The 24,748-nt window shown below is 37.9% G+C and overlaps 1 protein-coding gene across 3 annotated transcripts in view; it reads left to right on the top strand.

Annotated features, from left to right (window-relative positions):
- The window catches only part of GFRA1 (GDNF family receptor alpha 1), a 244,736-nt gene that overhangs the window by 141,181 nt on the left and 78,807 nt on the right, over window positions 1–24,748 (top strand). The window lies entirely within an intron of this gene.

Consider the following 24,748-nt stretch of genomic DNA (forward strand, 5'->3'; position numbering starts at 1 on the left):
ATTCAGAGCATACAATTATTATTTTTTTCCAAGTTATAAAATTTGCTTCAATCCCATGGTGTTGAAGAGATACTTAGGTAGGTGCCGGGAGCACTATTATTGTAGGAAATATTGCTGCCATCGAGTGCCCTTGCAAATAGATGACATTCTTGCAAATCTGCTGCCATATAGTATTCCAGAGTACACTATAGAGCACTCCTGAGCTTATGTCACTGCTTTTCAACATAAGATACCAAGAGAATGAAGAAAATTTGATTTAAAAAAAAGTACATTAGAAAGTTGTATACAATTGTTTGTTCTGTTTAAGTCATGAAAGAAAAGTTATTAGTTTCATTTCCATTTAAATAAATGATGCACATGTTCTGAGATTAATATTTGTTAGGCTTTACACATACTTGGACCTCACTATTTATGATCTATGGTAAGTCACTGATGCTGATATATACACAAGACACCCAGAAATAAAACAGTGTTTATACCAACAAATCACTGGTTTTATTTTGGTTTTGATTTTGAGATATGGTCACTCTGTACTCCCTCCCCCATTATCCCATCAGCACAAGTCACCTTTTATTCAAATTCCCAATAGAGACTAACAAAAATCACAAATGTTTAATAATAGATTACGGTATCCGCTTCAATAACATGACTAGGGAATTACTCCATTAAGAGAAATTCTATTCTGTGTCCAAAGAGCTTTTGATGCGAGTCTAGTATCTCTGTGTTATCTCTATGACATGAAATCTTAGCAAGGATCTACATGTAATGTTTCGCTTACTTTCGATTCGACTGAACCCTGAGAGGGGCTTTGCTTTCACCATAATGCATTACTTTATCAGGCATGGAAACATAACAGGTATTATTTATTACTATGTAATACAATATAAGGCCTAGATTTGGAGTTTGGCGGTAAAAGGGCTGTTAACGCTCCGCTGGCTTTTTTCTGGCCGCACCATAAATTTAACTCTGGTATCGAGAGTTCAAACAAATGCTGCGTTAGGCTCCAAAAAAGGAGCGTAGAGCATTTTTACCGCAAATGCAACTCTCGATACCAGAGTTGCTTACGGACGCGGCCAGCCTCAAAAACGTGCTCGTGCACGATTCTCCCATAGGAAACAATGGGACTGTTTGAGCTGAAAAAAAACCTAACACCTGCAAAAAAGCAGCGTTCAGCTCCTAACTCAGCCCCATTGTTTCCTATGGGGAAACACTTCCTACGTCTGCACCTAACACTCTAACATGTACCCCGAGTCTAAACACCCCTAACCTTACACTTATTAACCCCTATTCTGCCGCCCCTGCTATCGCTGACACCTGCATAATTTTTTTAACCCCTAATCTGCCGCTCCGTAAACCGCCGAAACCTACGTTATCCCTATGTACCCCTAATCTGCTGCCCTAACATCGCCGAGCCCTATATTATATTTATTAACCCCTAATCTGCCCCCCTCAACGTCGCCGACACCTGCCTACACTTATTAACCCCTAATCTGCCGAGCGGACCTGAGCGCTACTATAATAAAGTTATTAACCCCTAATCCGCCTCACTAACCCTATCATAAATAGTATTAACCCCTAATCTGCCCTCCCTAACATCGCCGACACCTACCTTCAATTATTAACCCCTAATCTGCCGAGCGGACCTCACCGCTATTCTAATAAATGTATTAACCCCTAAAGCTAAGTCTAACCCTAACACTAACACCCCCCTAACTTAAATATAATTTACATCTAACAAAATAAATTAACTCTTATTAAATAACTTATTCCTATTTAAAGCTAAATACTTACCTGTAAAATAAATCCTAATATAGCTACAATATAAATTATAATTATATTATAGCTATTTTAGGATTAATATTTATTTTACAGGCAACTTTGTAATTATTTTAACCAGGTACAATAGCTATTAAATAGTTAAGAACTATTTAATAGTTACCTAGTTAAAATAATAACAAATTTACCTGTAAAATAAATCCTAACCTAAGATATAATTAAACCTAACACTACCCTATCAATAAAATAATTAAATAAACTACCTACAATTACCTACAATTAACCTAACACTACACTATCAATAAATTAATTAAACACAATTCCTACAAATAAATACAATTAAATAAACTAGCTAAAGTACAAAAAATAAAAAAGAACTAAGTTACAAAAAATAAAAAAATATTTACAAACATAAGAAAAATATTACAACAATTTTAAACTAATTACACCTACTCTAAGCCCCCTAATAAAATAACAAAGACCCCCAAAATAAAAAATTCCCTACCCTATTCTAAATTAAAAAAGTTACAAGCTCTTTTACCTTACCAGCCCTGAACAGGGCCCTTTGCGGGGCATGCCCCAAGAATTTCAGCTCTTTTGCCTGTAAAAAAAAACATACAATACCCCCCCCAACATTACAACCCACCACCCACATACCCCTAATCTAACCCAAACCCCCCTTAAATAAACCTAACACTAAGCCCCTGAAGATCTTCCTACCTTGTCTTCACCATCCAGGTATCACCGATCCGTCCTGGCTCCAACATCTTCATCCAACCCAAGCGGGGGTTGGCGATCCATCATCCGGTGCTGAAGAGGTCCAGAAGAGGCTCCAAAGTCTTCCTCCTATCCGGCAAGAAGAGGACATCCGGACCGGCAAACATCTTCTCCAAGCGGCATCTTCGATCTTCTTCCATCCGGTGCGGAGCGGGTCCATCTTGAAGCAGGCGACGTGGATCCATCCTCTTCTTCCGTTGTCTCCCGACTAATGATGGTTCCTTTAAGGGACGTCATCCAAGATGGCGTCCCTTGAATTCCGATTGGCTGATAGGATTCTATCAGCCAATCGGAATTAAGGTAGGAATTTTCTGATTGGCTGATGGAATCAGCCAATCAGAATCTAGTTCAATCCGATTGGCTGATCCAATCAGCCAATCAGATTGAGCTCGCATTCTATTGGCTGATCGGAACAGCCAATAGAATGCGAGCTCAATCTGATTGGCTGATTGGATCAGCCAATCGGATTGAACTTGATTCTGATTGGCTGATTCCATCAGCCAATCAGAAAATTCCTACCTTAATTCCGATTGGCTGATAGAATCCTATCAGCCAATCGGAATTCGAGGGACGCCATCTTGGATGACGTCCCTTAAAGGAACAGTCATTCGTCGTTCAGTCGTCGGTCCGGATGGATGTTCCGCGCTGGAGGTCTTCAGGATCCTGCCGCTTCGCTCCGGATGGAAGACCATAGAAGATGCCGCCTGGATGATGACTTCATTCGGATGGAAGATCCTCTTCTGCCCCGCTTGGATGAAGACTTTGACTGGATCATGGACCTCTTCAGCCCCCCGCTTGGGCTTGGATCAGGACATCGGAGGAGCTCTTCAGGACGGATCGGTGAACCTGGATGGTGAAGACAAGGTAGGAAGATCTTCAGGGGCTTAGTGTTAGGTTTATTTAAGGGGGGTTTGGGTTAGATTATGGGTATGTGGGTGGTGGGTTCTAATGTTGGGGGGGGGGTATTGTATTTATTCTTTTACAGGCAAAAGAGCTGAAATTCTTGGGGCATGCCCCGCAAAGGGCCCTGTTCAGGGCTGGTAAGGTAAAAGAGCTTGTAACTTTTTTAATTTAGAATAGGGTAGGGAATTTTTTATTTTGGGGGTCTTTGTTATTTTATTAGGGGGATTAGAGTAGGTGTAATTAGTTTAAAATTGTTGTAATATTTTTCTTATGTTTGTAAATATTTTTTTATTTTTTGTAACTTAGTTCTTTTTTATTTTTTGTACTTTAGCTAGTTTATTTAATTGTATTTATTTGTAGGAATTGTGTTTAATTAATTTATTGATAGTGTAGTGTTAGGTTAATTGTAGGTAATTGTAGGTAGTTTATTTAATTATTTTATTGATAGGGTAGTGTTAGGTTTAATTATATCTTAGGTTAGGATTTATTTTACAGGTAAATTTGTTATTATTTTAACTAGGTAACTATTAAATAGTTCTTAACTATTTAATAGCTATTGTACCTGGTTAAAATAATTACAAAGTTGCCTGTAAAATAAATATTAATCCTAAAATAGCTATAATATAATTATAATTTATATTGTAGCTATATTAGGATTTATTTTACAGGTAAGTATTTAGCTTTAAATAGGAATAATTTATTTAATAAGAGTTAATTTATTTCGTTAGATGTAAATTATATTTAAGTTAGGGGGGTGTTAGTGTTAGGGTTAGACTTAGCTTTAGGGGTTAATCCATTTATTAGAATAGCGGTGAGCTCCGGTCGTCAGATTAGGGGTTAATAATTGAAGTTAGGTGTCGGCGATGTTAGGGAGGGCAGATTAGGGGGTTAATACTATTTATTATAGGGTTAGTGAGGCGGGTTAGGGGTTAATAACTTTATTATAGTAGCGCTCAGGTCCGCTCGGCAGATTAGGGGTTAATAAGTGTAGGCAGGTGTCGGCGACATTGAGGGGGGCAGATTAGGGGTTAATAAATATAATATAGGGGTCGGCGGTGTTAGGGGCAGCAGATTAGGGGTACATAGGGATAACGTAGGTGGCGGCGCTTTGCGGTCGGAAGATTAGGGGTTAATTATTTTAAGTAGCTGGCGGCGACGTTGTGGGGGGCAGGTTAGGGGTTAATAAATGTAATACAGGGGTCGGCGGGGTTAGGGGCAGCAGATTAGGGGTACATAAGTATAACGTAGGTGGCGGTCGGCAGATTAGGGGTTAAAAATTTTAATCGAGTGGCGGCGATGTGGGGGGAGCTCGGTTTAGGGGTACATAGGTAGTTTATGGGTGTTAGTGTACTTTAGGGTACAGTAGTTAAGAGCTTTATGAACCGGCGTTAGCGAGAAAGCTCTTAACTCCTGCTATTTTCAGGCGGCTGGAGTTTTGTCGTTAGAGCTCTAACGCTCACTTCAGAAACGACTTTAAATACCAGCGTTAGAAAGATCCCATTGAAAAGATAGGATACGCAATTGACGTAAGGGGATCTGCGGTATGGAAAAGTCGCGGCTGAAAAGTGAGCGTTAGACCCTTTAATCACTGACTCCAAGTACCGGCGGGCGGCCAAAACCAGCGTTAGGAGCCTCTAACGCTGGTTTTGACGGCTACCGCCGAACTCCAAATCTAGGCCTAAGTATTTATTATCAATTAAACCAAAGCTGTGGGTTGGCTCCATAATTCTGTCAATTAAAATAGTGCCACATATAAGAGTGCATAAAAGAAATTGCTCTGATGTGTTAAAACATTTTATTATTGTGCTTTTGTGCACATGTTTAAAGATATATGAAACACAACAATTTTATTTTGTGATTCATATAGAACATACAGTTTTAAACAACTTTCCAATTCATTTCTAGGGGCCGAATTATCATTGTGCGGACAGACATGATCCACTGTAGCGTATCATGTCCGCCGCACATCAATAAATGCCAACAGCATATACTGTTGACATTTATTATTGCACAAGCATTTCACAAGATACCGCTCACTTGCAGATTCACGGCCAATCAGGGGGTGTCAATCAACCCGATCGTATCTGATCGGGCTGATTGCTGTCCGCCACCTCAGGGGTGGCAGACGAGTTAAGAAGCAGCGGTCTTAAAACCGCTGCTTCTTAAAGGGACATAAAACGCACATTTTGTTACCCATGATTTAGAAAGAGCATGCCATTTTAAACTAATTTCTAATTTACTTATATTATCTAATTTACTTCATTCCCTTAATATCACTTGAAAAGCATATCTAGATCTAATCAGTAGCTGCTGATTGGTGGCTGTACATAGATGCCTCCTGTGATTGGCTCACCCATGTGCATTGCTATTTCTTCAACAAAGGATATCTTAACAATAAAGCAAATTAGATAATAGAAGTAAATTGGAATGCTGTTCGAAATTATATTCTCTATTTGAATCATGAAATACAATTTTTGGGTTTAATGTCCCTTTAACTCCTGCAATGGAGTTGCAGAGCAGAAAAGCACTACTGGGAATAAGCTAATTATATCTAGTGTGCTAGTGATTGCCAGCTAGCTCCCAGTAGTGCATTGCTGCTCTTGAGCCTAGCTAAGATACCAAGAAAATGAAGTACATTTACTAATAGAAGTACATTGACAAATCTCTGAAAATTGCATATTCTATCTAAACTTTTCATTTTTACGTTCACATCCCTTTAATTTATTGGGAATCTGATTAACCCTTTGAGTGCTAACGACGGCTCTGAGCCATCGCAAATTGTCCAAGTCAGGTGCTGATGACGGCTCAGAGCCATCGCTAGCACTTAGCCACCTTGAGGGCAATCTAGAGGCTCCCACCTACTCCCAACCCGGCGATCTGGCCTGAATAGTGAGAGGCATTGTCAGGGCTTAACGATTTGCACAGTGACGTCACTCACAATAACGTGATGACGTCACCGCACAATTTTATTTAAAATTACCAATAGGCAATATAGGGAACTGGGGGCATGCTGCTTAGAAGCCTGTATCTCAGGCATTTAAGCAGCTACAGACACCTAAGACCCACCGTTGGAAAGGTAATAGCCTAACCTTTCCAGCGGCATAAGTCTTGGGGATCTGGAAAAAAAAGTAAAAAATTTAAAAATAAATATATTTAAAAAAAGTAAAAAAAAAAAAAAAAAAAAAAGGTAAAATTTAGCTTAGCACCTAGGTGGGAAATGGCTTAGCAGCCAAAGGGTTAAATATAATCAGAAACTATGTAGAATATCTCATACCTATATATTCCTTACTGCTTGGCAGATACTGACAAGTTTGGCACCAATGTTGGTAGGCAGTGCCACCAATCTAACACGAAAAAGTACATTTATTTAATACAATTTAGGGTTTTTTTCCCCAAAAACAATTGAAATACAATTACAAATACCCTCTTATAGATGGCACATGTAAGCATAGCAACTATTTAATCACTTAAAGGGATATGAAACACAATTTTTTTCTTTCACAATTCAGATAGAGAATACAATTAACAATAAAATCCAATTTACTTCTATTATAAAATTTGCTTCATTCTCATGATATTCTTTGTTGATGAGATATAGATAGTTAGGGGCCGATTTATCAAATGTCTGGCGTACATGATCCGCTGTAGCGATCATGTCCGCCAGACATCAATAAATGCCAACAGCATAGGCTGTTGGCATTTATCATTGCACAAGCAATCCTGGTGAACTGCTTGTGCAATGCCGCCCCCTGCAGATTCTCAGACAATCGGCCATTAGCGGGGGTTGTCAATCAACCCGATTGTATGAGATCGGGCGGATTGATGTCCGCAGCCTCAGAGGCTTGCACAGAAACAGATGCATTGCGGCCGATTGACTGCTTGGTAAATGGCCCCTACACTTCTGGAGCATTTCTGCATATTAATTGTTCATTTGCTTGCACATATAAATCATTTTCAAAAACACTGTATTTCTTTTATAAGATACAATGCACAAATGTGTATATAGTAAATTATTTTAAAAATAGGTAACATAAAAACATTAATAAATAAATCAATATCCAGAGATTGAATTTCAAAATAGAAATACATGGAAAAATGAACAAAAAAAGCTAATCACAAATAAGAAAAAAATGTGTTTGTATGAAAATCATTTAAAAATAAAACATTTACCAACAGAAATTGGTAGTTAAATATTTACAGCCAAATTACATCATGAACAGCAGAGATGGTTCCATGGAAATAACAATTTCATTTAGTAACAAATGTTATAGATATCCATCCAAAAAGCAAAAACATGGAACACAGATGTTCTCTGAAATAGAAACATAGTTACTGTACGTGGCAACACAAGAGATAAGATATTTTTATTATGGTCTGTTGATTCTCTGTATACACCAAGATGATATGGGATTCAAGCAGAAAGCAGAGACTCTGTATAATATAGTATATGTAGCACAATTTGCGAAATAGAATCTGATAATAAATAATAATATATCATGCTATGACTCAATATCTTAATAAACCTTTTTATTAGTATTTAGCACATTTGGCTTAGCTCATCTTGGGTTAGCATAAACTAACAGACAGAGAGACAGACACAGGGGGGTAGTTATCAAGCCGTCAACCTCAAATACGCTGCGTATTCCGCAGCGTATTTGTGGCGAGGCTGATACGCCTTAGTTATCAAAGGCTCGAGACCGGCAAAAGTAGAATTTTGTGACGTAAGCTTCGATCCGCCGGACTCAGTCCGACACAGATCGATTCTTACGTCACTCCAGATGTTCCGCACACAAGTGCGGCACATTCTCACTACTTTTGCTAGCTATCAAAAAACTAGCAGGTACGCTCGGCACTTTTACGGCCCAGCGTACCTGGTTTTCAAAGCGCCAGCCTGGAGGCGGCGGATCCCATAGGAATCAATGGGAGTCTGACCATAGCGAAAGTACAAGTTCGCTGCTGACAGACATCCCATTGATTCCTATGGGAGCTGTCTACACCTAACACCCTAACATGTACCCCGAGTCTAAACACCCCTAATCTGACCCCCCCTACACCGCCGCAACTACATAAAGTTATTACCCCCTAAACCGCCGCTCCCGGAGCCCACCGCAAGCTACTATATACATATTAACCCCTAAACCGCCGCTCCCGGAGCCCACCGCAACTATAATAAATGTATTAACCCCTAAACCGCCGCTCCCTGAACCCGCCGCAACCTATATTAAATGTATTAACCCCTATCCTGCCCCCCCTACACCGTCGCCACCTATAATAAATTTATTAACCCCTATCCTGCCCCCCACTACGCCGCCGCCACTGTAATAAAATTATTAACCCCTAAACCTAACCCTAACCCTAACGCCCCCTAACTTAAATATTAATTAAATAAATCTAAATAAATTAACTCTTATTAACTAAATGAATCCTATTTAAAACTAAATACTTACCTTTAAAATAAACCCTAATATAGCTACAATATAAATAATAATTATATTCTAGCTATCTTAGGATTTATTTTTATTTTACAGGTACCTTTCAATTTATTTTAACCATGTACAATAACTATTAAATAGTTATTAACTATTTAATAGCTTACCTAGCTAAAATAAAGAGAAATGTACCTGTGAAATAAATCCTAACCTAAGTTACAATTACACCTAACACTACACTATACTTTAATAAATTATTCCTATTTAAAAATAAATACTTACCTGTAAAATAAACCCTAAGATAGCTACAATGTAATTCATAATTATATTATAGCTATCTTAGGATTTATATTTATTTTACAGGTAACTTTGTATTTATTTTAGCTAGTTAGAATAGTTATTAAATAGTTATTAACTATTTAATAACTACCTAGCTAAAAGAAATACAAAATTACCTGTAAAATAAATCCTAACTTAAGTTACAATTAAACCTAATACTACACTATCATTACATTAACTAAATAAACTACCTACAAAGAACTACAATGTAATACAATTACATAAACTAACTAAAGTACAAAAAATAAAAAAAGCTAAGTTACAAAAAATAAAAAATTAAGTTACAAACATGTTAAAAATATTACAACAATTTTAAGCTACTTACACCTAATCTAAGCCCCCTAATAAAATAACAAACCCCCCCAAAATAAAAAAAATCCCTACCCTATTCTAAATTACATAAATTTCAAAGCTCTTTTACCTTACCAGCCCTTAAAAGGGCCATTTGTGGGGGCATGCCACAAAAAGTTCAGCTCTTTTGCCTGTAAAAGAAAAATACAACCCCCCCCCAACATTAAAACCCACCACCCACATACCCCTAATCTAACCCAAACCCCCCTTACAAAAACCTAACACTAATCCCCTGAAGATCATCCTACCTTGAGTCGTCTTCACTCAACCGAGCCACCGATGGAACTGAAGAGGACATCCGGAGCGGAAGAAGTTAATCCTCCAAGCGGCGCTGAAGAAATCTTCCATCCGATGAAGTCATCATCCAGGCGGCGCTGAAGAAGTCTTCGATCCGGCCGATGTCATCTTCAAAGAGGCGCTGAAGAGGTCTTCTATCCGGGCGAAGTCATCTTCCAAGCCGGGTCTTGAATCTTCCTTCCGCCGACGCGGAACCAACTTCTTCACCGACGGACTACGACGAATGACGGCTCCTTTAAGAGACGTCATCCAAGATGGCGTCCCCTCAATTCCGATTGGCTGATAGGATTCTATCAGCCAATCGGAATTAAGGTAGGAAAATCTGATTGGCTGATGGAATCAGCCAATCAGATTCAAGTTCAATCCGATTGGCTGATCCAATCAGCCAATCAGATTGAGCTCGCATTCTATTGGCTGATCGGAACAGCCAATAGAATGCGAGCTCAATCTGATTGGCTGATTCCATCAGCCAATCAGATTTTCCTACCTTAATTCCGATTGGCTGATCGCCGCCTGGATGATGACTTCATCGGATGGAAGATTTCTTCAGCGCCGCTTGGAGGATTAACTTCTTCCGCTCCGGATGTCCTCTTCAGTTCCATCGGTGGCTCGGTTGAGTGAAGACGACTCAAGGTAGGATGATCTTCAGGGGATTAGTGTTAGGTTTTTGTAAGGGGGGTTTGGGTTAGATTAGGGGTATGTGGGTGGTGGGTTTTAATGTTGGGGGGGGTTGTATTTTTCTTTTACAGGCAAAAGAGCTGAACTTTTTGGGGCATGCCCCCACAAATGGCCCTTTTAAGGGCTGGTAAGGTAAAAGAGCTTTGAAATTTATGTAATTTAGAATAGGGTAGGGATTTTTTTTATTTTGGGGGGGTTTGTTATTTTATTAGGGGGCTTAGATTAGGTGTAAGTAGCTTAAAATTGTTGTAATATTTTTAACATGTTTGTAACTTAATTTTTTATTTTTTGTAACTTAGCTTTTTTTATTTTTTGCACTTTAGTTAGTTTATGTAATTGTATTTCATTGTAGTTCTTTGTAGGTAGTTTATTTAGTTAATTTAATGATAGTGTAGTATTAGGTTTAATTGTAACTTAAGTTAGGATTTATTTTACAGGTAATTTTGTATTTCTTTTAGCTAGGTAGTTATTAAATAGTTAATAACTATGTAATAACTATTCTAACTAGCTAAAATAAATACAAAGTTACCTGTAAAATAAATATAAATCCTAAAATAGCTACAATGTAATTATTAATTACATTGTAGCTATCTTAGGGTTTATTTTACAGGTAAGTATTTAGTTTTAAATAGGAATAATTTATTAAAGTATAGTGTAGTGTTAGGTGTAATTGTAACTTAGGTTAGTTTTTATTTTACAGGTAAATTTCTCTTTATTTTAGCTAGGTAAGCTATTAAATAGTTAATAACTATTTAATAGTTATTGTACATGGTTAAAATAAATTGAAAGGTACCTGTAAAATAAATATAAATCCTAAGATAGCTAGAATATAATTATTATTTATATTGTAGCTATATTAGGGTTTATTTTATAAGTAAGTATTTAGTTTTAAATAGGATTCATTTAGTTAATAAGAGTTAATTTATTTAGATGTATTTAATTAATATTTAAGTTAGGGGGGCGTTATGGTTAGGGTTAGACTTAGGTTTAGGGGTTAATCATTTTATTACAGTGGCGGCGGCGTAGTGGGGGGCAGGATAGGGGTTAATAAATTTATTATAGGTTGCGGCGGGTTCATGGAGCGGCGGTTTAGGGGTTAAACTATTTATTTAGTTGCGGAGAGGTGCGGGATCAGCAGGATAGGGGTTAATAACTTTATTATAGAGGGCGGCGGTATAGGGGGGGCAGGATAGGGGTTACTGGGTATAATGTAGGTGGCGGCTGTGTCCGGGAGCGGCGGTTTAGGGGTTACTACATTTTTAATAGTTGCGGCGGGGTCTAGGAGCGGCGGTTTAGGGGTTAATAACTTTATTTAGTTGCGGGGGGCTCCGGGGGCGCCGGTATAGGGGGTAGAACAGTGCAGTTTAGTGTGAGTGCTTAGTGACAGGCTAGCAATAAAGCTGGGAAAAAGCCGAAGGGCAGCGAGATCGGATGAGTGATAACTGTCACAGTCCGCTGCTCATCGCCCCGCGGCTTTTTGACAGCTTTATTTGATAACTTAGGCGAACGTATTCAAGGTCCGCGGCGGCGAAGGTAGGCGAGCTTAGGCGGACGTATTGGGCCGGCGAAGCCAGAAAAGTAGACGGCTTGATAACTAGCCCCCACAGAGTTTAAACAGGCAGATAGATTAGATAGATAGACAGATTGACAGAGAGATAGACAGAGAGACAGACAGAGAGTTTAGACAGGCAGATAGATTAGATAGATAGACAGACTGACAGACAGAGAGATAGATGGATGGATGGATGGATAAACAGACAGACAGTTTAGACAGGCAGACAGATAGATTAGACAGAGAGAGATGTCTACTAAGCATGCCTGGAATCATCTTTATCATGTACACACCTATTATATTTCCTATAAGTGCCTTACATGAAAATATGGACAAAACAAACAAAACTCAATTCTTTTGATTCAAATGTCAGGTTTGTTGTCCCATTTAAGAGGACATTAGAAACCCACTTTTTTGTAAAAGCAATGTGCTATCTTCCCTAGAGAAGGCAAAAAGAAAATTATGTAATCTACACCTCTCCCCCCCCCCCCCCCCCCAAAAAAAAAAATGCTGTAAATCATTCAGTTGATCTAGGCCATGTGAAAACCTAGCTTTTGACTTTGGCCTCTTAAAAGAGTACAGGACACTTTTTACACAAATGCAAAAGGTATTTCATGCTCCATTAGGACATAATAATATATAACAAGGATGTGATTCTGATCTTGCATCAGGAAGAGACAGCAAGTACCCAACTGCCTATTTTTCATGAGATATGTAAATGAACAATTTTCTGTAATTAAATTAGAGAGGGAAATGAGCAGATCATGCTATTGTACAGTGTCATTGTAGTGACCTTGAACTGGATCAATTAAGAATATTAACCAAGCACTTGTAGCTCAATTTCATCTCCTGCAATTAGAGCCTGCATGAGAAAATCTAGGTAGATTGAAACAGGCAAATCACAAATATAATCATTTATATAGAACTGTATGTTAGATGAGTGCAGTGATTGAAACAGTTTATTGCATTAAAGTGGCCCTATAATTTAGGGTGATTTAGTATATTTTTTTCTAGAATACATCACTTCATTTTTTTAGATATACACTTTTTTATCGCTTCGTTAATAGTGAATTGTATTTTAGACTCTCTAGTGGTCAAACTTGTTCCACTTCTGTGTACCACTAATTTGTACCACACATATCATTAAGTGACATGATTCTCAGCTACACCCAGTGGTTTATTAACATTTGTTAAAGGTACAGTAAATGCTGTCCCAGACATTACAGAATTCTCCACATACTTATAGCCTTTCCTATAAAAATATTTTCCAAAATAACCAATTTACAGGCTAAAACAATATTTACCTTGTAAGAGAAGCCATCCTTTGTGGCACAGCAGTTTTTTTAACTAGCGCATTACAGACTCACTGTCTAATCACAGCGTGCCAGATTGAACCATTCAACTCTATATTATGTAGTGCGCACCTGCTCTAGGTAAAGCTGCCAGCTCATGACTCATGCCAAAGGGGATGGCTTCAAGGTAAGTATTGGAGGTATTTTTAAAACATTTTTTAAATAAAAGACTATCCATATGTTGCAGAATTATGAAACATCTAGGGCAATGTTTACCTGTCCCTTAAAGTATTTGAAGTGCATAAGGTATGTTACACATTGATTTGGGTGATAGACTAAGGATTAGAATTAGGGGGTAAGGGTAATTTATAGAATATAATGAGGGTTAATTTAGGGGTATGATTAAGTTTAAATGGGGTTCATATAGGCAGGACCTTTTTTAAAGGGACAGTCTAGTCAAAATTAAACTTTTATGATTCAGATAGGGCATGCAATTTTAAATAACTTTCCAATTTACTTTTAGCATCAAATTTGCTTTGTTCTTTTGGTATTCTTAGTTGAAAGCTATATCTAGGTAGGCTCATATGCTAATTTCATAGTTGCTATGCTTACATGAGCATTTATAATTTCATACACAAATGCTTGTGCAACCCCGCCTCCCTGCTCTCATGCAACTAATCACACAAGAGCAGGGTTTGTTAATCATATGAGTCTAGGGGGATTTAACTCCACCTGGGGTTAGAAGCAATGGTCTTATGACAGTTGTTTCTTAAATCATAATTTGCAGGTTTGCCAAGTCATATCCCTAATTTACAGCATGAATGCATCGTCCAAATTAAAACAAGGAATCATCAACTTTAGCTTTAATTTAAAAGTTGTTTTTTTTTAACAGACACTGGGTTTAGGTTACGGTTACGAGCTAGCAATAGGGTTAAGTCTCTTGCGCCTAGATTTAGAGTTCTGCGTTAGCCATAAAAAGCAGTGTTAAGGGGTCCTAACGCTGCTTTTGGCCGCCCACTGGTATTTAGAGTCGTGTATGTAAAGGTCTAATGCTCACTTTCAAGCCGCGACTTTTCCATACCGCAGATCCCCTTACGCCAATTGCGTATCCTATCTTTTCAATGGGATCTTCCTAATGCCGGTATTTAGAGCCTTGGCTGAAGTGAGCATTACAACTCTACCGATAAGACTCCTAACTCCCATGGAAAGGCTGTAGTTAAGAGCTTCCTGGGCTAACGCCGGTTTATAAAGCTCTTAACTACAATGCTCTAAAGTACACTAACACCCATAAACTACCTATGTACCCCTAAACCGAGGTCCCTCCACATCGCCGCAACAATAATAAAAATGTTTAACCCCTAATCTGCCGACCGCACAACGCCGCCAACTACATTATCCGTATGAACCCCTAATCTGCTGCCCCTAACATCGCCGACACCTACATAATATTTATTAACCCCTAATCTGCCCCCCCCCAACGTCGCCGCTACCTTACCTACACTTATTAACCCCTAATCTGCCGACCGGACCTCGCCGCCACTATAATAAATGTATTAACCCCTAAACCGCAGCACTCCCACCTCACAAACACTATAATAAATAGCATTAACCCCTAATCTGCCCTCCCTAACATTGCCGCCAACTAACTTCAAGTATTAACCCCTAATCTGCCAACCGGACCTTGCCGCTACTCTAATAAATGTATTAACCCCTAAAGCTAAGTCTAACCCTAACCCTAACACCCCCCTAAATTAAATATAACTAAATAAATTAAATCTTATTAACTAAAGTATTCCTATTTAAAACTAAATACTTACCTGTAAAATAAACCCTAATATAGCTACAATATAACAAATAATTATATTGTAGCTATTTTAGGATTTATATTTATTTTACAGGTAACTTTGCATTTATTTTAACTAGGTACAATAGCTATTAAATAGTTATTTACTATTTAATAGCTACCTAGTTAAAATAATTAAAAAATTACCTGTAAAATAAATCCTAACCTAAGTTACAATTAAACCTAACACTACACTATCATTAAATAAATTACCTACAATTACATACAATTAAATAAACTAAACTAAATTACAAAAAAACAAAACACTAAATTACAAAAAATAAAACACGATTACAAGAATATTAGGCTAATTACACCTACTCTAAGCCCCCTAATAAAATAAAAAAGCCCCCCAAAATAATAAAGGTCCCTACCCTATTCTAAATTAAAAAGTAACCAGCTCTTTTACCAGCCCTTAAAAGGGCTTTTTGCGGGGCATGCCCCAAAGTAATCAGCTCTTTTGCTTGTAAAAAAAACACCAATGTTTGCGAGCTCAATCTGATTGGCTGATTCAATCAGCCAATCAGATTTTTCCTACCTTTATTCCGATTGGTTGATAGAATCCTATCAGCCAATCGTAATTCGAGGGACGCCATCTTGGATGACGTCACTTAAAGGAACCTTCATTCGTCGTCTAGTCGTCGGTCAAGAAGGATGTTCTGCGCCGGATGTCTTGAAGATGGAGCCGCTCCTCGTCAGATGGATGAAGATAGAAGATACCGCTTGGATGAAGATGTCTGCCGGTCCGGATGTCCTCTTCTGCCTGGATAGGATGAAGACTTCTGCCGGTCTGGATGTCCTCTTCTGCCCGGATAGGATGAAGACTTTGGCCCGGTTGGGTGAAGACGACTCAATGTAGGGAGTTCTTCAGGGGGGTAGTGTTAGGTTTATTTAAGGGGGGTTTGGGTTAGAGTAGGGGTATGTGGGTGGTGGGTTGTAATGTTGGGGGGTGGTATTGTGGGGGTTTTTTACAGGCAAAAGAGCTGATTACTTTTGTTCATGCCCTGCAAAAAGCCCTTTTAAGGGTTGGTAAAAGAGCTGGTTACTTTTTAATTTAGAATAGGGTAGGGACCTTTATTATTTTGGTGGGCTTTTTTATTTTATCAGGGGGCTTAGAGTAGGTGTAATTAGCCTAATATTCTTGTAATCGTTTTTTATTTTTTGTAATTTAGTGTTTTGGTTTTTTTGTAATTTAGTTTAGTTTATTTAATTGTATGTAATTGTAGGTAATTTATTTAATTTATTTAATGATAGTGTAGTGTTAGGTTTAATTGTAACTTAGGTTAGGATTTATTTTACAGGTAATTTTGTAATTATTTTATCTAGGTAGCTATTAAATAGTAAGTAACTATTTAATAGCTATTGTACCCAGTTAAAATAAATACAAAGTTGCCTTTAAAATAAATATAAATCCTAAAATAGCTGCAATATAATTATTCGTTATATTGTAGCTATATTAGGGTTTATTTTACAGGTAAGTATTTAGTTTTAAATAGGAATACTTTAGTTAATAAAATTTAATTTATTTCGTTAGATTAAAATTATATTTAATTTAGGGGGGTGTTAGGGTTAAGGTTAGACTTAGCTTTAGCGGTTAATACATTTATTAGAGTAGCGGCGAGGTCCAGTCGGCAGATTAGGGGTTAATAAGTGTAGGTAAGGTAGCGGCGACGTTGGGGTGGGCAGATTAGGAGTTAATAAATATAATATAGGTGTCGGCGATGTTAGGGGCAGCAGATTAGGGGTACATAGGTATAATGTAGGTTGCGGCGGGGTCCGGAGCGGCAGATTAGGGGTTAATTGTGTAATACAGGTGTCAGCGATGTCGGGGGCGGCAGATTAGGGGTTAATAAGTGTAAGGTTAGGGGTGTTTAGACTCGGGGTTCATGTTAGGGTGTTGCAGACTTAGAAACTGTTTCCCCATAGGAAACAATGAGGCTGCGTTAGGAGCTTAAGGTGTTAGGTTTTTTTTTCAGCCCAAATGGCAACATTGTTTCCTATGGGGGAATCGTGCATGAGCACGTTTTTCCAGCTAGCCGCTACCATAAGCAACGCTGGTATTGGGAGTTGAAGTGACGGTAAATATGCCTTTACGCTCCCTTTTTGGAGCCTAACGCAGCCCTTCAGAGAACTCTAAATACCAGCGTTGTTTAGAAGCAGCGCTAGAAAAAAAAGACGCGTAGCTAACGCACCCCTTCGGCCGCAAAACTCTAAATCTAGGCGAATGTGTGTTACATTGCTGCCTTTTCTGACTGCTAAGAGATACTTCTGCTGTATGTATTTAAGAAATCTTTTACTATAGAATTGACCCGAATAGGACAGAATAAAAAAGCTTTGTACACCCTTAGCTATTGTATAATACATGGTGAAAAATGACTTTTGCTCAAAGTCTAGCTAAAGATTCCTCAATCTAAACCAAAGTGTGACACAGACACATTAGTCACTAAAAGCCAATTTTGCCTGGTGTCATTTTATAATGTAGCCTATGCCAGATTTAAAAAAAGTGCATTCAACATTGATTCAATGACTTTGTAAACCCAAAGAATTTAATAAATGTTTTCATAATGTGGTAGGGGAAGACATGTTACTGACCCATGTCAGGATAAGTAATTTGATCCATTGATTAAAGGGACAGTAACCTCAGAAATAATCTTTCATGGCTTAGATAGAACATGCAATTTTAAACAACTTTCCAATATATTTCTATTATAATTTGCTTAGTTGTCTTGGTATTCTTTGGTGAAAGGCATATGTAGGTAGGTTCAGACTGGGAACTAGCTGCTGATTGGTAGCTATACATTTACACCTCTTGCCATTTGTGGTGTACCCAATATGTTCCACTAAATCCCGGCAGTGCATGTTGTTTCTTCAACAAATGATACCCAGAAAATAAAGCAAATATAATAAAAGAAGTAAATTGGAAAGTTGTTTAAATGATAAGCTCTATCTAAATCATGAAAGAAACTTTTTGGGTTACATTATGAGCCTGAAAATGTTTCAACCCTCAATGCATCTCTGCTCCTGGTGAAACGCTCAATGTTCAATGAAATAAAATACAGTTTTTTTTCTCTTAATAATAGGGATATTAAAAAAGTATACAATCATATTTCAATTACCACTCATTGTCCAAAGGACCTTGTGCAAGTGGTTTTGCATATTATTTACCTTACTGGCACAAGCAATCATGTAATTACTCAAATTACACCATAATGAGGGTACTCAGTGCATATCCTATAACTGATGCCTGCAGATTACACAGTAATTAGAGATATTTCTGCATTTTCAAGTGGAATTGAGAACTTAAAGAGCTGCTGAACGTCAAAATGATGGTAAATTTCTTCTTTTTCAGTAAAGCAAAACATAATATATGTAAGTATCAAATAACCTTTCATGACCATTAAAATGACGTGCAAAGATAAAAAAAAAAACTTTTTATGCATTATATTCTGTTACCTAACCAAATAAATATATATATTGTCATGGGATAGTCACAGTTGTTTGCCCTCTGTCCAGGGCAGCACAATAGACTGTGTTGCTTTGATCCAAGAATAAAATCGCCCTCAACTCTCTATCCATGACAATATAAACATATTCATAGGCAGCAGTCTCAAAATATACAATTTATTAGTTTGAAGCTTCATACAAAAGATTACTGATAGCCATATAATGTCTTCTTCAAAAACAAACAAACATCCAGAATAAGCTCTAAGTGTCACCCTAGTCAAGTGCTGCTTTGTCCTGGTTCTGCTTGTTTCCCCTAATACAATCATCCTGGGAGACTGTCCCACATTGTAAAAATCTGCTCTGAGGTGTGGGCTTGGCAGGTATATGTGACTGTGTTGTCTTTATGTATACAGTATATCTGTTTGCACACTGTGTCATCTGAGTCTCCGGCTCTTTAGTTTTCAAATTAGATTGAATAATATAATATTTCATAATTTGTCTATATTGTGTGCGATTTACATTGGGTTTTTAGCAATGGAAACCATTGGTAGGTGTGGTCAGTACTGTTGCCTAGTTTATTGCTCCCAGAAACTTTTTTAAATGTTGGCAAATATGGAAATATGGATTACTTTGACTCAATTAATCAGTTTAACCTGACACTGATACAAAAGCACATAAGCTTAACCCCTTAAGGACCAGGCATTTTAGACAAAAACGTCCCCAAAAGACCAGAGCATTTTTAGCATTTTTGCCATCACTACATTTAAACAGAAATAGAGTTTTTTTTATATTTACCTTTCAAAACTATATATTTTTTTTAGTAGACAACCCAAAGTATTGATCTAGGCGCATTTTGGTATATTTCATGCCACCATTTCACCGCCAAATGTGATCAAATTAAAAAAATCGTTAACTTTTTCACAATTTTAGGTTTCTCACTAAAATTATTTAAAAACAGGGGGGCGTGTCTGGGTCGCAGCTATGTTCAGCCGCAAAATTGGGAACCTCTGTGCTTAATGTGGATAATCTACCGATTATCTTCGTCCTAACGTACCATCCCTTGCTAGAAATCTGAACTCTAACTAATGCATAGATCAGGAGTAAGACGATATAGCTCTTTCCATAATTCTATGAGGAGATCTCCAAACTAGGCGGTTTAAGCAGGAAGGCGGCGGCCTTAATTTTCCATCTCAATATCCCCCCTGGTTAATCAATTAACTGAGTAAAGCAGTGTTGCAATCGCTGATATACCTATCTACAAATGGAGGAGGACCTATACACTAGGATACAAGCTCTTCTTAAAGATCTTGAGCTACGGATGTCTTACAATTTTGTGGACCTTACTTGCACATTACGAGACTTTTGGGCTGGGGGAAACAATGATGCCCTCAAAATGGCTGACACTAAGGAGACCAGCGCGCAACTGGAAATGGCCAGTGAGTACCTCCTTTATTGCAATGCTGATCGCAGTTCAGGGTCGGGTGTGACAAAGCAGGAACAGAGAAAGGCCCTGCACCATGGGAAGCCCGAGATCTCTTGCATCAATCCTGGAACTTACGCTTCGGACTACATTAAAAATTTTCATGAGGAGACCTGTTCAGCTGCAACAATAGCGCAATTCCAGGAGTTAAAGCCGAAACAGATTCCAGCTACCAGAAGTGGACATTTGCCGTTTTAGACATACACTTACCTAATTATGGAACTGGGATCTTATTTGAATCTAAGGGAGCGGCACTCATCACCAGTATTACTGTTGACGCGGGTCTCCAGCATACTCCAAGTGCTTTGATAATGCACAACATACCCGGACAGAGGGGAGATACTCTTAAGAGACTTCTAAGATTTCTAGTGCAAAGTCAGTATCTCTATGGACTTACACCTCCTTATACGGCCCATACAGCAAGTCTAGAAGTCCCATTAGATCAACTTGTGAGTACAGGGGTAGTGTAAACAGTGACACGCAATACCTGTGTCCATCTTTTCAATCCGGACATTACATCATTACTCCTGTTTAACAAATGTTACTATACTAACCTTTGCTAATATGTTGCTCCCTGTTTGTATTTATCCCAGTTCATAGGATTTCTGGTATGCATTGTTTTTCCTTTATTGTCTTGTTTTTTTTTAATGCGACAAATCCTATGGCATTATATTAGACAATTTATTTTATATCACATATCGCCCCACAGTCCTATGCGTCTTCCCTGGTTCTATTCTCTACTTGTGACAAGCTGTTGGAAAGACAGTTCTGATTAATTTTTATGTGGCTGTATCAACGGCCTATATATCCAAATACCCCCAGGTAATATTTATCTCTGATACCTAAGTTGCTGTTGCCCTGTCAGCAGCCGAGATAGGGTAGTGCAGCACACTTGTCAATTGTCATAATAAGAGGTATAGAAACATCTATGTTTAGTCCGATGTTATTGCTACACTTTGTACTCTAGAGAGGGTAAAATAATTATTGAATCCCCTATTACTACTGCAATAGCTAAACGGGATGCCCTGTACTTCTGAGACACAGGGAATACTAACCAATCCTTCCCACTTGCCCCTGGAGCATTAACTTACAGTATTATCTCAATTATGTTTCTTATCAGCTATAGGGAGCTACTAAGGGCTATGGTTCGCTCCTTGTTAGTTATGGGAACTAGTAGCCCCTCTCAATGGATATGGGGGTTCTCCTAGGGTTAGTTTAGATGAACGTATCATTGCTATTATTTGCACATAGTTTGTTGACATTCAGACATGCAATATATTTGCATTCTAAAAGCTTCTTTGTTTGTACTGGTCCCTAGCTACTTGCTCCCCACGAATCATCTCATCCTTATATCGTAGCTAAACTCCTCATTCAATACGAACTGCATATAAGTAGTACCTCCTATACTACAATCTATTAACATAAGTTTGCACAAATTTCTTTCTTATACATATCAGTAAGGGTCACTAAGTGTTATACCTTTTAAATACTGAGGGCCCAGAGTGACCCCTTCTCATGCGAACATTATATTTAGGTATATCATTTAATTTTATATAGACCCGCTAGAAATATCATTATAATATCATATGCTAATTTATATTAATTATACAGGTCCAAAAGCGACCATCTCAAAAGCTAATTTTCCTCCAGATTATGTAAGTATTTTTAGGTCCAAGAGTGACTGTATGTGCCAAATGAGGAAACCCTATCCAGTAAAGATTATAAAACGGAGGTTCCAGATGAATACCTATAATGTCTTCTTTCTTGTATCATATTAACTTATATCTTTGACTGTTTATATAAAGCTCTTGTTATTCATTTTTTGTGTATGTTGGGATAACCCATTTATGTTGTACTATTCGCACAACCTCAATAAAAAATTAAATAAAAAAAAAAAAAAAGATATTTAAAAACAGCTTGTGCAATCATGGCACAAATGGTTGTAAATGCTTCTCTGGGATCCCCTTTGTTCATAAATAGCAGACATATATGATATATTGCTTTTTGGTAATTAAAAGGCCGCTAAATGCAGCTGTGCACCACACTTGTATTATGCCCAGCAGTGAAGGGGTTAATTAGGTAGCTTGTAGGGTTAATTTTGGCTTTAGTGTATAGGTTAGCCTCCCACCTGACATCCCACCACCTGATCCCTCCCTGACCCCTCTCAAACAGCTCTCTTCCCTCCCCACCTCACAATTGTCACCGCCATCTTAAGTACTGGTAAAAGGTCTGACAGTACTAAAATAAAAGGCTTATATATATATATATATATATATATATATATATATATATACATATATATATATATATAAAATACATTTTCTGCCGTGTTGGATCCCTCCTTAGCTCCCAACCTCCCTGATCCCCCCAAAGAGCTCTCTAACCCTCCCCCTCTACCTATTTGCAGCCATCTTAGGTACTGGCAGCTGTCTGCCAGTACCCAGTTTGCTGCAAATTAGGCAAATTTTTTACAAAAAAATGAAAATATCCTTTTTTTCTGTAGTGTTTCTGCCCCCACCTCAATACCCTCCCCCCTCCCAGGGAATAATGACCAGCGTCTGCGTCGTACAGGGTATGGTGCTGGTTGTTAAGGGGTTAAAGTGATGGTAAATTCTAGTGAAATTACCATTACTAAAAATAAAGGCGACTTTCATTTGTCAGTTTTAAAAAAATTAGGTACATTTATTTTGCTGTGACTTATGCGCTAGCCTAAGCTCCTCCGACTGCCCACGACACAGCTCAGTTTTTTTCAGTGAGGTGACGTTTCCATCTCTTAAATCACGCAAACAGTTCTGATCATTTGTGCTAGAAATATAGACTTATAAAAAGTCCCATAAAGACCTGAGGTGATAGTTAAAGTACATAATTTGCGAGATATACAGCCATAAACTTCATCAAGCCGTGCCCCATACCTGAATTAACTTAACGCTACAATGAACCAGACTGTGGAGTGCACTCTCTGGATATGTGTGTTATACTGGCGGTTATGGGGGAAAAACTTGGAACCATGCTCCAATGCTATCTCCTTCCCGCAGCTCCCATTTCCAAACTGCAACTGTATTGTCCAATGCCTCGTCTCGATTGGGACACCATGTAACTGATTCTAACAAATAGTATACTGCCTTTTGCCGAAGGTGCTTAGATGAAATGTGGATAATGAGACATCTAGCACCTTACATTTTTAACGTGTGGCAATAAAAGTTTCTACCTTTTTTATTGAAGAAGTACAGATATCCTGATTTATGGTGTTCCCACCTCTTAGCCAATAGCCGTGCTAGCCAATCAGCATTATGCCATAGGCTAGCAGCTTTTGGCTAAGAGGTGAAAACGTCACCTCATTGAAAAAAAATAAACTGTGCTGTAGGCACCCGGAGGCTGAAGACGAAAGGGACTTACTTATTCATCAAGTTTGAATGAAGATTGCCTTTATTTTTAGTAAATCCTAATGTTTTTGAAATGCTAGAATTTACTATCACTTTAATATAAGGATCTGAGGATCACGCTATATATCACAAGCAGATTGTTAGTGAGTGATCATTAAGTTGACCATAGAAGTGAAAGCTGCTGTTTTTTTAATGTTTATTAGATAATATAAGAGGAATAAAATGTATGTCTGTGAACTAAAGAGTTAATTGCTGTAATAGTTGAATCTGTGCAAAATAAGGGAACTTTGATGCTCATCTCCTGTGTTCCTCAATTCCAGTCCTTAAGTCACGCAGTAATAAATCAGATTTTCAGGATCACTTTGAATAAAATCAGATTAAAGAGATATTAAACTCCTGGTTACTCACTATTGTGGTGTTTTTCGTCCTGTATCTGCAACCCTATTTAAAGCACTTCTCATATTTAACCCATTACAGAAGCTGTTGGTAAAGTTCTGCATCTTTATACTGGGTGCCGCCATCTTGTAGAGAACGTATTGAAGCAGCGAGCTTTCACAGATTAGTGATGCTACTGTCTTTTGACATCTATACCTTGCACAGCAGAAAACAGAAGATTAATATATATGCAGTTTTTTTTTCACAGTTTAAAAGTTACATAACAAATATAAAAAGGCCTCAGGAATAATAAAGAGCAATGTACCTACTGCAGAAATGTACAGCTCCTACTCTGTATTGTGCACTCTACGCTGAAGAGAACAATAAGACTTGTCAAGAAGACAACAATATTACTGATCTGTGAATACTCCCCACTTCTGTCACAGTATACGTAAATTCCAAGATGGCGGTGCCCAGTATGAAGATGCAGAGCTTCAATTACCAGCACGTGTAAAGGGAAAATAAGAAAACAGCTTTAAAGGGACAGTCAAGTCCAAAAAAATATTCATGATTCAGATATGGCATGCAATTTTAAACAACTTTACAATTTACTTTTATCACCAATTTTGCATTGTTCTCTTGGTATTCTTAGTTGAAAGCTAAACCTAGGTGGTTTATATGCTAATTTTTTAGACCTTGAAGGCTGCCTCTAATCTGAAAGCATTTTGACAGTTTTTCACCACTAGAGGGTGTTAGTTCATGTGTTTCATATTGATAACATTGAGCTAATGCATGTGAAGTTACGCTGGAGTGAGCACTGATTGGCTAA

The sequence above is a fragment of the Bombina bombina genome, chromosome 9 (genome assembly GCF_027579735.1).
Source record: "Bombina bombina isolate aBomBom1 chromosome 9, aBomBom1.pri, whole genome shotgun sequence".
Classification (NCBI taxonomy): domain Eukaryota; kingdom Metazoa; phylum Chordata; class Amphibia; order Anura; family Bombinatoridae; genus Bombina; species Bombina bombina.